Source organism: Crotalus tigris, unplaced genomic scaffold (assembly GCF_016545835.1).
Source record: "Crotalus tigris isolate CLP2741 ecotype Arizona unplaced genomic scaffold, ASM1654583v1 scf7180000024348.693503, whole genome shotgun sequence".
Lineage (NCBI taxonomy): Eukaryota > Metazoa > Chordata > Lepidosauria > Squamata > Viperidae > Crotalus > Crotalus tigris.
The window spans coordinates 383,637-400,639 of record NW_024100517.1 but is presented as its reverse complement, the minus strand read 5'-3'; the positions used below and the strand labels follow the sequence as shown (position 1 = coordinate 400,639).

Here is a 17,003-nt window from a genome sequence, read left to right as displayed (position 1 = left end):
AAATAAGAATATAGAATAGAATATGGAAGAAATAGAACAGAACAGAACAGAACAGAACAGAATAGAATAGAATAGAATAGAATGGAATATAATCTTTATTGAAAATAGAATAGAATAGAAAATAAGAAAATAGAATACAGAACAGAACAGAATAGAATACTTGGAAGGGACCTTGCAAGCCTCTAGCACAGTGGTTCTCAACCTGTGGGTCGGGACCCCATTTGGGGTCGAATAACCATTTCATGGGGGTCGCCAAACCATGCTGTCCGCCATTTTTTTCCCTTTTCCCTAGCTGTCCTACTCCCTTTTATTGGTGGCCACACCCACTTGGGGGTCACCACAACATGGGGAACTGTATTATGGGGTCACGGCATTAGAAAGGTTGAGAATCACTGCTCTAGCATTTCAGACAAATGGTTGGCCAGTCTCTTCTTAAAAACGTTCAGTTGTGAAGCACCCACAACTTCTGGTCAATTGTTCTCACTGTCAGGAAGTTTCTCCTTATATTCTAGGTTGCTTCTCTCCTTGATGAGTTTTCATCCGTTGCTTCTTGTCCTGCCTTCAGGCGCTTTGGAGACTAGGTGGACCCCCCTCTTCTTGGGGGCACTCCCTCAAATATTGGAGGAAAGAGAAAGGGAAAGAGGAAAGAAAAGGGAACAACAGTTGGAAGGGATCTTGGAGGTCATCTAGTCCAACCCCCTGCTCAGGCAGGAAACCCTATACTATTTCGGACAAATGGTTGTCCAGTCTCTTCTTAAAAACTTCCAGTGTTGGAGCACTCACCGCTTCTGAAGGCAGGTGGTTCCACTGGTTAATTGTTCTCATTGTCAGGAAATTTCTCCTTAGTTCCAGGTTGCTTCTCTCCTTGATGAGTTTCCATCCGTTGCTTCTTGTCCTGCCTTCAGGCGCTTTGGAGAATAGCTTGACTTTAGCCTGAGGGAGGGGGGGGCAATGAATCCCAAGAGGATAATCTGGACGCATCCAGGGGGTCACGGAGCTCTGGATAATGGCTTGTTCATGGGTCAAAGACCTCATTTGGGAGTGTTGAATGGAGTCTGGATTTCTTTGTGGGAGCCAGGATGTTATGTGAGCGGGTCAAAAGGGGCAACCTGGTCAAACAGCTTAATATTAATGTAAATGGGTGAAATAAACGGAGAGAACCCTCTGAGCTCAAGGTGCAATGGAGGAGAGGAGAGCAGGCAGTCCTCGACTTACGACCACAACTGAGCTCACTATTTCTCTTGCTAAGCCGGAGAGTGGTTAAGTGAGTTTGGCTCCGTTTTACGACCTTTCCGGTCACCATTGTTAAGGGAATCACTGCAGTTGGTTAATAACACAGTTGGGAAGTGGCTTCCCCCATTGACTGGTTGGTCAGGAGGTCGCAAAAGGGGACACTGCGACCGTCATAAATATGAGTCAGTTGCCAAGCGTCTGAATTTTGATCACCTGACCCTTGGGGGAGGCTGCAACGGTCGCAAGCGCGAGGACCAGCCGTCAGTCTGTCCTTTCAGTGCTGCCGTAACGTGGAACGGTCCCTAAACGAATCGTTTATACATCATGGTCTGCTGCGACCCGTGTGACAATTTCGACGGAACGGTCGCCCATCGCGGTCGTAAAGCAGGTCAGCCACGCGACTGACCCAATTCCGCAACGTTTTCCCAGCGGTCGTTAAGCGAAAGCTCCAGTCGTTAAGCGAAGCGGTGGTTCGCGGTAGGTGCGCCTTGGCCCAAAATGCTGACTTGCAGCAACACCGTCATCAAAGGAGTTCACCTGAGACGGCTCTAAAACGACTGCCAGGACTTTGAATCCAGGTCATAACTTTCCGCCCAACTTCAAAGGGTTGCTAAGCAACCGGCCGTAAGTCGAGGACTACCTGAAGGGGAGCCCTCTGCCAGGGAGGTTGCCACTCTCCGGAGTGCTCCCTTGTTCTCTCCATTTGGGTTTACTGGCACGGAGGGAGCTGCCTTTGTTCTCCTTTTCCTTCAATCCCTTCACTTCCTGTCGAAGGGGGCGGCTGTTCAGGATGCACCGCGTGGGCCCTTCCTTCGGCTGCTGCTGCCAGATGCCTCGACACTGCACAGATGTGTTGGCTGGCGGTAGATAAACAGCGCAAGGCAGCCCTGCGCCTTTTAGCACCCTTCGCCTCTCCCTCCCGTCCAGGCAGGAAGGGGGAAAGGTTGCAGTTAAGCCCCCCCTGTAGAACGCTTTCACTACCTCCAGTTCTTCGAAAGGAAGGCCCAACAGCAGCCAGGAGACAGACAGAAAGAGAGAGGGAGAGAGAGAGAAAGAGAAAGAGAAAGAAAGAAAGAAAGAAAGAAAGAAAGAAAGAAAGAAAGAGAGAGAAAGAGAGATGGAAGAAAGAAAGAAAGAAAGAAAGAAAGAAAGAAGAAAGAAAGAAAGATGGAAGAAAGGAGAAAGAAAGAAAAAAGAAAAAGAAAGAAAGAAAAAAGAAAAAGAAAGAAAGAAAAAATGGAGAGATGAAGAGAAAGAAAGAAAGAAAGAAAGGAAGGAAGGAAGGAAGGAAGGAAGGAAGGAAGGGAGGGAGGGAGGGAGGAAGAGGGAGAGAAAGAAGGAAGGAAGGAAATAAAGAAAGAAGAAAGGAAGGAGGGAATGAAGGAAGGAAGGAAAGAAAGAAGGAAGGAAGGACACTAGCAATAGTACTTAGACTTATATACCGCTTCACATTGTTTTACAGTCCTCTCTAAGCAGTTTACAAAGTCAACCTATTGCACCCCCCCCCCCAACAATCTGGGTCCTCATTTTACCAAACTCGGAAGGCGGAAGGACGAGTCACCCTTGAGCCAGTCAGAATCGAACTGCTGGCAGGGAGCAGAGTCAGCCTGCAATACTGCATACTAACCACTGTGCCCCCAGAGCTCTTGAGAGAAGAGAGAGAGAGAGAGAGAGAGAGAGAGAGAGAGAGAGAGAGAGAGAGAGAGAGAGAGAGGAAGGGATGGATGGATGGATGGATGGATGGATAAATGGATGGATGGAGGGAGGGACGGACGGACGGACTGACGGACAGATGGATGTATAGACAGAGCAATAGATGAGAGATAGATGATAGTTAGCAATAGCATTTAGACCTATATACTGCTTTACAGTGTTTTATAGCCTTCTCTAACCGATTTACAGTCAGCCCATTGCCCCCAACAATCTGGGTCCTCATTTTACCAACCTTGGAAGGACGGAAAGCTGAGACAACCTTGAACCGGTCAGGATCGAACTGCTGGGCAGAGCTAGCTTGCAATACTGCATTCTAACCACTGTGTGCCACCCCGGCTCTTCTCTATAATAATAACAACCGGAGCACCATTTGAACACCATCGGCATTGACAAAAACGCCCATCGGTCAATGGCAAAAGGCAGCTTTATGCGAAAGAGCTCATGTAGCCTGCGACAATGTCTTTAATACAGTGGTTCTCAACCTTTTTAATGCCGCGACCCCCAACCGGTCGTAAGTCGAGGACTACTCAAAAGGTTGTAAGTCGAGGACTACTCAACTGGTGCAGCACCGTTTGCAGAATGGGACTTTTGGAGGGCTCAGCAGGGCAGAGACAGCCTGGACAATTCCTATTGGCTTTGGAAAGCCAATAGAATTAGACTCTATTCAAGACAGTCTATTCTATTGGCTTTCAAAAGCCAATAGAATAAAAGGGAGGAGCACAGCTAAGGAAAAGGGGGAAAAAATGGCGGACTGCGTTGTTTGGCGACCCCTGTGAAATGGTCCTTCGACCCCAAATGGGGTCCCGACCCACAGGTTGAGAACCACTGTTTTAATATGATTACACATCCACATCTGCCCATCCCAGGTCCTTGGGCAGGACTTGAGAGCTGGATTAAAAAGGGCCAGGTCCAGTTTGAATGTCTGGCTGTCTCTGTGACGAACGATAAAATAAAAACATGACTGACCCATGAGACGGCCGAAGAGAAGACAAAGTACTGCGGAATACAAAATACAAAACCCAAAGACCTGCAAACAGAGGTAAAATGATGAAGAAAGCAAAGGTGGGACCAAGAGTAATAGGCGCTTCGGGTATGATCCCGAAACACCTGGAGCATCCCTTGAACACTGTCGGCATGGCCAAAATCCCCCCTCGGTCAATTGCAAAAAGGCTGGAAACAGCTTCCACCCTGCGGGAATATTTTTCATATCGTCCCAAAGATGCTTTTATTTTTCCTTTGCAGATGTTTCGCTTCTCATCCAAGAAGCTTCTTCAGCCCCGACTGGATGGTGGGGAAGGGAATATTAAATAAATACCTTTCATAGTGTTAAACCACCACATCTGCCTCTCCCAGGTCTTTGGGAAGGACTGGACAAAAATGCCAGATCCGCTCTGAACATCTGGCCGACCGTTGAGAGGAACCGTAATAATACTAATAAAATAATTTTTTTGCATCCTTCGGGCGAATGCATAAGGAGAGTGCGCGTACTGTAATCTCCGAGGCCGCCCCTCCAAAATAATTTCTCCGTGTTCTTCCCTAGCAGCTAAATTAGGGCCTGGTTGCCAAATGATCCAATGATTATAATTGAGCCATAACATTTGCATTATTACTCCGAGCTGTGTTTTGTGCCTGTTCCCTCCCATGTTCTAGGCGGTGGTGCAAATTAGCAACTCAGGCCTTCCTCCTCCACCAGCCTCGCTGCAATGGCCGGTTTCTGGCCTCAAATGACTCACTTCCCCTCTTTCCAGCCTGGCCGGTTTCTATCCAGGCAGGAAACGTGGTTTGTTGGTGGTTAGGACTTTGCCCACCTACGTTGCTCAACCCGCCTGACTTCCTTAGGCTGACTTTTTCCCTGACCCGGTGCGGCTCAGACTTGGATGAGATTGAGGGACTTCAGTTCCCAGAATTCCTCAGACATCTTGCTGGCTGGGGAATTCTGGGAGTTGAAAGTCCACCCAAATTAAAGCATGCTGGATGGGGAATTCTGGGAATTGAAGTCCAACAAAGCACGCTGGCTGGGAGATTTTGGGAGATTAAATCCACCCATCGTAAAGCATGCTGGCTGGGGGATTCTGGGAGTTGATGTCCACCCAAATTAAAGCATGCTGGATGGGGGATTCTGGGAGATTAAATCCACCCATCTTAAAGCATACTGGTTGGGGGATTCTGGGAGTTGAGGTCCACCCAGCTTAAAACATTCTAGCTGGGGAATTCTGGGAGTTGAAGTCCACCCAGATTAAAGCATGCTTGATGGGGAATTCTGGGAGATTAAATCCACCCATCTTAAAGCATGCTGGCTGGGGAATTCTGGGAGTCGAAGTCCACCCATTTTAAAGCATGCTGGCAGGGGAATTCTGGGAGTTGATGTCCAGACTTCTTAAAGTTGCTGAGTTTGAGAAACACTGTGATAAACTGGCTTTTTTTTGCCATCAAGGCTGGGCAAATCTTTTCCAGGTGTAAACAGGCTTCTCCACCTGTTGCCAGGGAAGGCAATAGGGAAGGGGGACTTATTACCAGCAAAAAACCTGCCGACTGTGATTAAAAGCTAGAACAGAAAACATTTCACTGGCTGCTTCTTCCACCTTTCCTCTCTTTTGCCTGCAAAATCTCCCAGATCAAACAAAATTGCTGTTTATTTTCCCTACTTTGGCGAAACCAGGGGGCCCAAAAAGCAGCCAGACCTGTAACCGTCACCGTAACCAATCAGGTTTGGTAATACGGGTCCAGCTACGACCACAATTGATCCCTAAATTTCTGTTGTTAAGTGGATTTTGCCCCGTTTTATGACCTTCCTTGCCAAAGTTGTGAAGTGAATCACTGCAGTTGTTAAGGTAGTCTCACGGTTGTTTAATAATAATAATAATAATAATAATAATAATAATAATAATAATAATAATAATAATAATAATATTCAAACAGACAAGCACCTGCAACATAACAACCCAGACTTAACAATTGTCGATAAAAAAGACAAAAAAGTCTGGATAGTGGACGTGGCAGTGCCTGGAGACAGCAGAATAGACGAGAAAGAACTGGAGAAGATAACAAAATACAAAGACCTACAAATAGAAATAGAAAAACTGTGGCAAAAGCAAGCAAGGGTAGTACCAATAGTGATAGGCTCCTTGGGTGCAATTCCAAAACAACTGGAGCACCACTTGGACACCATTGGCATTGACAAATACGCCACCCCAGATTTAACAATTGTCGATAAGAAAGACAAAAAAGTCTGGATAGTGGACGTGGCAGTGCCTGGAGATAGCAGAATAGAAGAGAAAGAACTGGAGAAGATAACAAAATACAAAGACCTACATATAGAAATAGAAAGACTGTGGCAAAAGCAAGCAAGGGTAGTACCAATAGTGATAGGTGCCTTGGGTGCAACCCCAAAACAACTGGAGCACCACTTGGACACCATTGGCATTGACAAATACGCCATTGGTCAATTGCAAAAGGCGGCCTTATTAGGAACCACCTCCATCCTGCGTTGATATCTGTAATACCATCAAACATCCACATCTGCCTATCCTAGGTCCTTGGGAAGGACTTGATAGGTAGACAAAAATGCCAAATCCAGTCTGAACATCTGGCTGACTGTGCGATGATCAATAATAATAATAATAATAATAATAAATAATAATAAATAATAATAATAATAAATAATAATAATAATAGGATGTGGCAGAATAGACGAGAAAGAACTGGAGAAGATGACAAAATACAAAGACTTAAAAAATAGAAATAGAAGGACTATGGCAAAGGCAAGCAAGGGTAGTACCAATAGTCATAGGCGCCTTGGGTGCAATCCGAAAACAACTGGAGCACCACTTGAACACCATTGGCATTGACAAATTCAAAAGGCGGCCTTACTGGGAACTGCTTCCATCTTGCAACGAGATCTGTAATACCATCAAACATCCACATCTGCCTATCCCAGGTCCTGGATAAGGACTCGATAGGTAGACAAAATGCCAAATCCAGTCTGAACATCTGGCTGACTGTGCGATGATCAATAATAATAATAATAATAATAATAATGATAACAACAACAACAAAAACAACAACAACAATAATAATATAAAGTCAAAATTGAGAAGACAGCAACAGACAGTAAGTGCCGCCTATGCAAAGAAGCTGAAGAAACAGTGGACCACCTGGTAAGCTGTTGCAAGAAGATCGCACAGACTGACTACAAGCAGCGGCATGACAAAGTAGCAACAATGGTGGATTGGAAGATCTGCAAGAAATATCATTTGCCTGTAAGAACTGGTGGGATCATAAGATAGAGAAAGTCATAGAAAATGGTAAAGTTAAACTGCTCTGGGACTTCAGAATTCAAACAGACAAGCACCTGCAACATAACACCCCAGACTTAACAATTGTGATAAGAAAGACAAAAAAGTCTGGATAGTGGACGTGGCATTGCCTGGAGACAGCAGAATAGAAGAGAAAGAACTGGAGAAGATAACAAAATACAAAGACCTACAAATAGAAATAGAAAGACTGTGGCAAAAGCAAGCAAGGGTAGTACCAATAGTAATAGGCTCCTTGGGTGCAATCCCAAAACAACTGGAGCACCACTTGAACACCATTGGCATTGACAAATTCGCTATTAGTCAATTGCAAAAGGCGGCCTTACTAGGAACTGCTTCCATCCTTCCATCTGTAATACCATCAAACATCCACATCTGCCTATCCTAGGTCCTTGGGAAGGACTTGATAGGTAGACAAAAATGCCAAATCCAGTCTGAACATCTGGCTGACTGTGCGATGATCAATAATAATAATAATAATAATAATAATAAATAATAATAAATAATAATAAATAATAATAATAATAATAATAATAGGATGTGGCAGAATAGACGAGAAAGAACTGGAGAAGATGACAAAATACAAAGACTTAAAAAATAGAAATAGAAGGACTATGGCAAAGGCAAGCAAGGGTAGTACCAATAGTCATAGGCGCCTTGGGTGCAATCCGAAAACAACTGGAGCACCACTTGAACACCATTGGCATTGACAAATTCAAAAGGCGGCCTTACTGGGAACTGCTTCCATCTTGCAACGAGATCTGTAATACCATCAAACATCCACATCTGCCTATCCCAGGTCCTGGATAAGGACTCGATAGGTAGACAAAATGCCAAATCCAGTCTGAACATCTGGCTGACTGTGCGATGATCAATAATAATAATAATAATAATAATAATGATAACAACAACAACAAAAACAACAACAACAATAATAATATAAAGTCAAAATTGAGAAGACAGCAACAGACAGTAAGTGCCGCCTATGCAAAGAAGCTGAAGAAACAGTGGACCACCTGGTAAGCTGTTGCAAGAAGATCGCACAGACTGACTACAAGCAGCGGCATGACAAAGTAGCAACAATGGTGGATTGGAAGATCTGCAAGAAATATCATTTGCCTGTAAGAACTGGTGGGATCATAAGATAGAGAAAGTCATAGAAAATGGTAAAGTTAAACTGCTCTGGGACTTCAGAATTCAAACAGACAAGCACCTGCAACATAACACCCCAGACTTAACAACTGTTGATAAGAAAGACAAAAAAGTCTGGATAGTGGACGTGGCATTGCCTGGAGACAGCAGAATAGAAGAGAAAGAACTGGAGAAGATAACAAAATACAAAGACCTACAAATAGAAATAGAAAGACTGTGGCAAAAGCAAGCAAGGGTAGTACCAATAGTCATAGGCTCCTTGGGTGCAATCCCAAAACAACTGGAGCACCACTTGAACACCACTGGCATTGACAAATTCGCTATTAGTCAATTGCAAAAGGCGGCCTTACTAGGAACTGCTTCCATCCTTCCATCTGTAATACCATCAAACATCCACATCTGCCTATCCCAGGTCCTTGGGAAGGACTCGATAGATAGACAAAAATGCCAAATCCAGTCTGAACGTCTGGCTGACTGTGCGATGATCAATAATAATAATAATAATAATAATAATAATAATAATAATAACAACAGAATAAGGCTGCCTGCATTGAAGCTTGTTCCAAAGAAACAGCTAGCACAAGCATTAAAAGATGCAAATACTGCAATAGCAAGTATAAGCACCAATTCATTGCAAGAAACAAACCAATTAATGTACAGCACAGCTGCAGTTATAACAGAATACCTGGGATGTAAAATCAACAAAGAAGAAAAACAAACAAACAGTGCACCAGAAAAATGGAAGGTTAGACTAGAAAATAAGATCAGCAAGTTAAGATCACATGCAAGCAAGCTAGAACAGATGAAAGAAAAGAAGCTGAAGAACAAGAAGACCAAAGAATACCTAATCAAGAAATACCACTTAGAAACAAGGAAGATCAAGGAAGCACTGGAAATAATAAAGCAACAAATAACAGCTATAGCCAGGAAAATCAGTAGATATGAAGCTCGAATTGCAAACTATAGGCAGAACCTCCAATTTCAATCCAATCAGAAACGTTTCTACCAATCCATCAATGGAGAAACTGCAAGGAATCAGTCAGTACCTGACAAGGAAGAAACAGTGCAGTTCTGGAAGCAGATATGGGATAACCCAAAGAAATACAACAAGGATGCGGCTTGGTTAAAAGAGGTGGATGCAAATAAAACAGAAGTTGAAATGAAAGAACTAGTAATAACAACAAAAATGGTAGAAAAAAGAGCAAAGAAAATCAAAAATTGGTCAGCACCAGGTGAAGATGAACTGCATGGGTTTTGGTTGAAACATCTAACTGTTATACACCCACTCATTGCCAAGCAATTCAACAATATATTACAAGGAGGAGAAATTGAAAAGTGGCTAACAACTGGGAAAACCTACCTAATAATGAAAAATCCAGCAAAAGGGGCAACACCAGGTAACTACAGGCCAATTACCTGCTTACCAACAACTTTCAAATTACTAACTGGTGTGGTAGCTGATGCAGTACAACAGCATCTAGTTGAAAACAATCTCTTTCCACCTGAGCAGAAAGGAAACCGCCCCAATAGCAGAGGAACAAAAGATCAACTCCTAATAGACAAAATGATCTTGGAAAACTGCAAGAGAAGGAAGACCAACCTGAATGTGGCATGGATTGACTACAAAAAGGCATTTGACTCTCTGCCACATGATTGGATAATCAAGTGCCTAGAAATAACAGGAGTCAGTAGAAACATCAGAAAATTTGTGCAAAATCGATGGCACAATGGAAGACACAGTTGCAGATCAATGGTGAAAGCTGGGAGAGGTTAATATCAAGAGAGGAATATTTCAAGGAGATTCATTATCACCATTACTATTTGTTATTGCACTGTTTCCTCTGTCAACAATACTGAATAACTCAGGACATGGTTATCAAACATCAAAAACATCTGCTAGACTATCCCATCTCCTTTACATGGATGATCTGAAGCTGTATGGAAAAACACCATCTGAAATAGAATCGCTGCTCAACACTGTCCGTATATATAGCCAAGATATTGTAATGGAGTTTGGCTTGGACAAATGTGCCACACTTACTATCAAACAAGGAAAAATAGTGAAAACTGAAGGAATCAAGATGCCCCACGAAAATAACATTAAGAGTCTGGATGAGGAAGAGTACTACAAATACTTGGGTATCCTTCAAGCTGACAACATCAAGCACACTGAAGTCAAGAAAAAGATTAGAGGTGAATACATCAAGAGAGTGAAGAAGATCTTAAAATCCAAACTCAATGGAGGAAATACCATAAAGGCAATCAACACCTGGGCAATCCCAGTCATTAGGTACACAGCTGGAATAGTGGACTGGACTCAAGCAGAACTAAAAGCAATGGATAGGCAGACCAGAAAAATAATGACAATGAATCATGCCCTTCATCCACGCAGTGACATTGATAGACTTTATCTACCAAGGCAAATAGGTGGGCGTGGAATGCTACAAGTACATCAGATGGTTGAAGAAGAAAAAATGGCTTTGGAAGAATATCTGAAGAACAATGATGAAGATGCACTGAAATTAGTATATCAGGAAGGCTTACTAACTACTGGAGAGACCAAACTGGCCTACAAGAAAGACCAAATGAAGAACAGAATAGAGGCATGGGAAGACAAAGCACTACATGGCCAATACATTAAAAAAATAGCTGGGAAAGCAGATAATAATAAAACCTGGCAATGGCTAAGAGCAGGAAAATTGAAGAAAGAGACCGAGGGACTAATTCTGGCTGCACAAGACCAAGCCTTAAGGACAAATGCATACAAAGTCAAAATTGAGAAGACAGCAACAGACAGTAAGTGCCGCCTATGCAAAGAAGCTGAAGAAACAGTGGACCACTTGGTAAGCTGTTGCAAGAAGATTGCACAGACTGATTACAAGCAGCGGCATGACAAAGTAGCAACAATGGTGCATTGGAAGATCTGCAAAAAATATCATTTGCCTGTAAGCAAAAACTGGTGGGATCATAAAATAGAGAAAGTCATAGAAAATGATAAAATTAAACTGCTCTGGGACTTCAGAATTCAAACAGACAAGCACCTGCAACATAACACCCCAGACTTAACAATTGTCGATAAGAAAGACAAAAAAGTCTGGATAGTGGACGTGGCAGTGCCTGGAGACAGCAGAATAGAAGAGAAAGAACTGGAGAAGATAACAAAATACAAAGACCTACAAATAGAAATAGAAAGACTGTGGCAAAAGCAAGCAAGGGTAGTACCAATAGTCATAGGCTCCTTGGGCGCAATCCCAAAACAACTGGAGCACCACTTGAACACCATTGGCATTGACAAATTTGCTATTAGTCAATTGCAAAAGGCGGCCTTATTAGGAACTGCTTCCATCCTGCGACGATACCTATAATACCATCAAACATCTACTTCTGCCTATCCCAGGTCCTGGGTAAGGACTCGATAGGTAGACAAAATGCCAAATCCAGTCTGAACATCTGGCTGACTGTGCGATGATTGATAATAATGATGATGATGATGATGTTGGAAGGGACCTTGGAGGTCATCTAGTCTAGCCCTCTGCTCAGGCAGGAAACCCTGTGCCAGGGGTAGGCTACCTTGGGTCTTTTATGACTCGTGGACTTCAACTCCCAGAATTCCTGAGCCAGCCATGCTGAGGGGAAAGGGAGAGGTTTCCAAGCTGAGCCAGGCTGGCTCAGGAATTCTGGGAGTTGAAGTCCACCAGTCATAACAGAGCCAAGGTTGCCTACCCCTGGCCTAGACCATTTCAGACAAACAGTGAATCTGGCTTCCCCTCCTCCCATTGACTTTGCTTGTCAGAAGGTCGTAAAAGGGAATCACATGACCCCAGGGACACTGCGTCCGTCGTAAATAGGAGCCAGTTGCCAACCCCATGGGGATGCTCGCCATTGTCGTAAGTGTAAAAAAAGCCTGTTCATACGTGACTTTTTCGGTGCTGTTGCAACTTTGAACGGTCACTAAATGAACGGTTGTAAGTGGAGGATGAACTGTAGAAAAATAAAACCCCATGGAGTTTAATGGAATTCCTCTGAGGAGGTAGGACGAAATCTTTGCAGATCAGCAAAGACATCGAAGAATCTTTCCCCATATGAACACTTCCAGATGGGTGGGCTTCCACTCCCATAATCCTCTGCCAAGGCCACCCGGGTTGAGGAATTCTGGGAGCGGAAGTCCCCCTTCAAACACACCCCCTTAAAAAAATCTGGAAACCTTGGCCTCCTTCCCTCCCAAAAGAAATGTTGAAGGTGTAGCAAAAAAGCTCGTAAAACGGGGCAAAAGACACTTAAGAAGCGTCTCGCTTAACAGCAGAAACATTGGGCTCAGTTTTTTGTTCGTACCTCGAGGACCTACCAGCACTCACGTCTGGCTTTCGGAAACCTTTCGGAAACCGCTGCCAGGTTTTTCCAGGGTGCTGCGTGTGTGAGTGCATGCACACCCGACCCCTCTTGCAAAAACAGATCAAGGAATTTTGCAAAGTCCCGTTTTATGACCCAGGGCTGCAATCCGCCCCCCTTCCCCTCCGTAATCCGAGGAGGCACCTTTAAGCCCACAAAACTGGCCTGTAAACTTTTTTTTTTTAAGCAATTCGAGAGCCTCTTCCACACTTAACAACACCTGCCTTCTGTTTAACTTTGGCACCAGTTCTCCTGCCTGGAAATCTTCTCTCTTATTAACCGCAGCAATAAATTTCTTCCCGGAGGCCAAAAGATTTGACAGGCTATTTGGAAATCCACGAGAGATTCTTCAACCTTTTATGGTGCCTGGCTCCTGACGAGCACTTTTCCCTTTCCAAATATGTGTGTGCATGTATTTATGTATGTATGTATGTATGTATGTATGTATGTATGTATGTATGTATGTATCTATGTATCTTTGATTATTCGGTTTTTCTCCCACGTCAAATTGGAAGTGTCTTGGCGACGTTTCGACGAAGTCCCATTCATCATCTTCAGGCTGGTGTTTTCGGCTTCATGCTTCTGGGAGCACGAAGACCTATATATGTAGGTCTTTGGTTATTCGGGTTTTCTCCCGCATAAAATTGGAAGTTTCTTGGCGACGTATCTAGAAGCACGAAGCTGAAAACACCAGCCCAGGGGTAGGCAACCCAAAACAAAGAGCCACTTGGACCCGTTTCCCACCAAAAACAAAACACCGGGAGCCGCAAAACCCTTTTGATATCTAAAATGAAGATAACACTGCATATATCCTTTTTTACCTTTATTATAGGGGTGTGTGTGTGTGTGTTTTTGTGTGTGTGTGTGTGTGTGTGTATGTATGTATGTGTATACATACATACACAAACAGGTAAAAAAAGGATATATGCAGTGTTATCTTCATTTTAGATGTCAAAAGGGTCTCTCTCTCTGTCTCTCCCTCTGCCTTTTGTCTGCCACTCCTCTTCCCCCACTCTCTTTCTTTCTCTCTCTCTCTTTCTCTCTCTCCCTCCCCCCCTCTCTCTTTCTCTCTCTCTCTTTCTCTCCCTCCCTCTCCTATCTGCTGCTCACCTGGCAAGCTTCAAGCCATAAATATGAGCCACTTGCCAAGCCTCTGAATTTTGATCACGTGACCAGGGGGATGCTATGACGGTCGTAAGTGTGAAAAAAGTTATATTTTTTTCCAGTGCCGTTGTAACTTTGAACAGTCCCTGAATGAACTGTTGTAAGTTGAGGACTACCTGTATTCCAAGATGGAAAACAGGCTGGCCTCTCATTGCTTGCAGGGCCTCTTCCAGCTCCTCCTTCTCTATTTCTCTTCTTCTTCTCCTCTCTCTCCTCCTCCTCACTTTCTCTTCCTCCTCCTCACTTTCTCCTCCTCCTCTCTTCCTCCTCCTTCTCTATTTCTCTTCTTCTCCTCTCTCTCTCCTCCTTCTCCTCTCTTCCTCCTTCTCACTTTCTCCTTCTCCCTTTCTCTTCCTCTTCCTCCTCACTTCCTCCTCTCTTCCTCCTCCTCCTTCTCTATTTCTCCTCTTCCTCCTCCTCCCTTTCTCCTCCTCCTCCTCTCTTCCTCCTCCTCTCTATCTCCTTCTCCCTTTCTCTTCCTCTTCTTCCTCCTCCTCCTCACTTTCTCCTCCTCTTCCTCCTCATCCTCTCTTCTTCCTCATTCTCCTCTTCCTCCTCTCCTCTTCCTCCCTTTCTCCTCTTCTCTTCCTCCTCTTCCTTTCTTCCTCCTGCTCCCTTTCTCCTCTTCCTCTCTTCCTCCTCCTCCTCTCTCCTCCTCCCCCTGCCCCTCCTCCTCCTCCCTGACTTTCTGGGAATCGCTGGGAAGCCCAGGGACTTGATCCATCCGTGGGAGGAAGGTGGGAGAAAGGGCCCGGCCGGAGAGCTGTTTTGAAGAGGCAGCTGATTGAACCAAACTTTCAATTTATGGGCCACCCGAGGAGGAACGACGGAGGAAGACATTCCAGAACAGCAGACTTTCTCTGCCAGGAAAAAACTGGCTGGGAGAAGAGAAGGGGAAAGATTTATTCAGAGCCCACGTGGGAATCTTAGGTTTGGGACTGAAGCCAGCATTGCGAGGATCTGCCACTTATCAGAGGCTGTCAGATTCCATCCTCTCGGCTCCGGATTCGTTCCAGGTGGGGGCAGAGAGAAGAACCAAATTGGAGAGAGACCCACCTCCTCGGACTTACGTCGGACGGAGGGCTGTGCCCATCCGGAGGCTGAGAAACTCTGATTATTATTATTATTATTATTGTTGTTGTTGTTGTTGTTGTTATGGATCATCGCACAGTCAGCCAGATGTTCAGACTGGATTTGGCATTTTGTCTACCTATCGAGTCCTTACCCAGGACCTGGGATAGGCAGATGTGGATGTTTGATGGTATTACAGTATCGTCGCAGGATGGAAGCAGTTCCTATAAGGCCGCCTTTTGCAATTGACTAATAGCAAATTTGTCAATGCCAATGGTGTTCAAGTGGTGCTCCAGTTGTTTTGGGATTGCACCCAAGGAGCCTATTACTATTGGTACTACCCTTGCTTGCTTTTGCCACAGTCTTTCTATTTCTATTTGTAGGTCTTTGTATTTTGTTATCTTCTCCAGTTCTTTCTCGTCTATTCTGCTGTCTCCAGGCACTGCCACGTCCACTATCCAGACTTTTTTGTCTTTCTTATCGACAATTGTTAAGTCTGGGGTGTTATGTTGCAGGTGCTTGTCTGTTTGAATTCTGAAGTCCCAGAGCAGTTTAATTTTATCATTTTCTATGACTTTCTCTATTATATTATTATTATCGATCATCGCACAGTCAGCCAGATGTTCAGACTGGATTTGGCATTTTGTCTACCTATCGAGTCCTTACCCAGGACCTGGGATAGGCAGATGTGGATGTTTGATGGTATTACAGATATCGTCGCAGGATGGAAGCAGTTCCTAGTAAGGCTGCCTTTTGCAATTGACTAATAGCGAATTTGTCAATGCCAATGGTGTTCAAGTGGTGCTCCAGTTGTTTTGGGATTGCACCCAAGGAGCCTATTACTATTGGTACTACCCTTGCTTGCTTTTGCCACAGTCTTTCTATTTCTATTTGTAGGTCTTTGTATTTTGTTATCTTCTCCAGTTCTTTCTCTTCTATTCTGCTATCTCCAGGCACTGCCACGTCCACTATCCAGACTTTTTTGTCTTTCTTATCGACAATTGTTAAGTCTGGGGTGTTATGTTGCAGGTGCTTGTCTGTTTGAATTCTGAAGTCCCAGAGCAGTTTAATTTTATCATTTTCTATGACTTTCTCTATTTTATGATCCCACCAGTTTTTGCTTACAGGCAAATGATATTTTTTGCAGATCTTCCAATGCACCATTGTTGCTACTTTGTCATGCCGCTGCTTGTAATCAGTTTGTGCAATCTTCTTGCAACAGCTTACCAAGTGGTCCACTGTTTCTTCAGCTTCTTTGCATAGGCGGCACTTACTGTCTGTTGCTGTCTTCTCAATTTTGACTTTGTATGCATTTGTTCTTAAGGCTTGGTCTTGTGCAGCCAGAATTAGTCCCTCGGTCTCTTTCTTCAATTTTCCTGCTCTTAGCCATTGCCAGGTTTTATTGTTATCTGCTTTCCCAGCTATTTTTTTCATGTATTGGCCATGTAGTGCTTTGTCTTCCCATGCCTCTATTCTGTTCTTCATTTGGTCTTTCTTGTAGGCCAGTTTGGTCTCTCCAGTAGTTAGTAAGCCTTCCTGATATACTAATTTCAGGGCATCTTCATCATTGTTCTTCAGATATTCTTCCAAAGCCATTTTTTCTTCTTCAACCATCTGATGTACTTGTAGCATTCCACGCCCACCTATTTGCCTTGGTAGATAAAGTCTATCAATGTCACTGCGTGGATGAAGGGCATGATTCATTGTCATTATTTTTCTGGTCTGCCTATCCATTGCTTTTAGTTCTGCTTGAGTCCAGTCCACTATTCCAGCTGTGTACCTAATGACTGGGATTGCCCAGGTGTTGATTGCCTTTATGGTATTTCCTCCATTGAGTTTGGATTTTAAGATCTTCTTCACTCTCTTGATGTATTCACCTCTAATCTTTTTCTTGACTTCAGTGTGCTTGATGTTGTCAGCTTGAAGGATACCCAAGTATTTGTAGTACTCTTCCTCATCCAGACTCTT

At 43.9% G+C, this 17,003-nt stretch overlaps 1 protein-coding gene across 4 annotated transcripts in view; it reads right to left on the bottom strand.

The window, feature by feature from the left end:
• The window catches only part of SEMA6B (semaphorin 6B), a 214,499-nt gene that overhangs the window by 151,352 nt on the left and 46,144 nt on the right, over positions 1-17,003 (bottom strand). The window contains exon 2 of one of the 4 annotated variants that reach the window (XM_039326970.1): positions 1,874-2,090. The exons of the other annotated variants lie outside the window; for them this stretch is intronic. The gene's annotated coding sequence lies outside the window, so the exon portion shown is untranslated. The remainder of the gene's footprint in view (positions 1-1,873; positions 2,091-17,003) is intronic. 4 annotated transcript variants of the gene reach the window in all.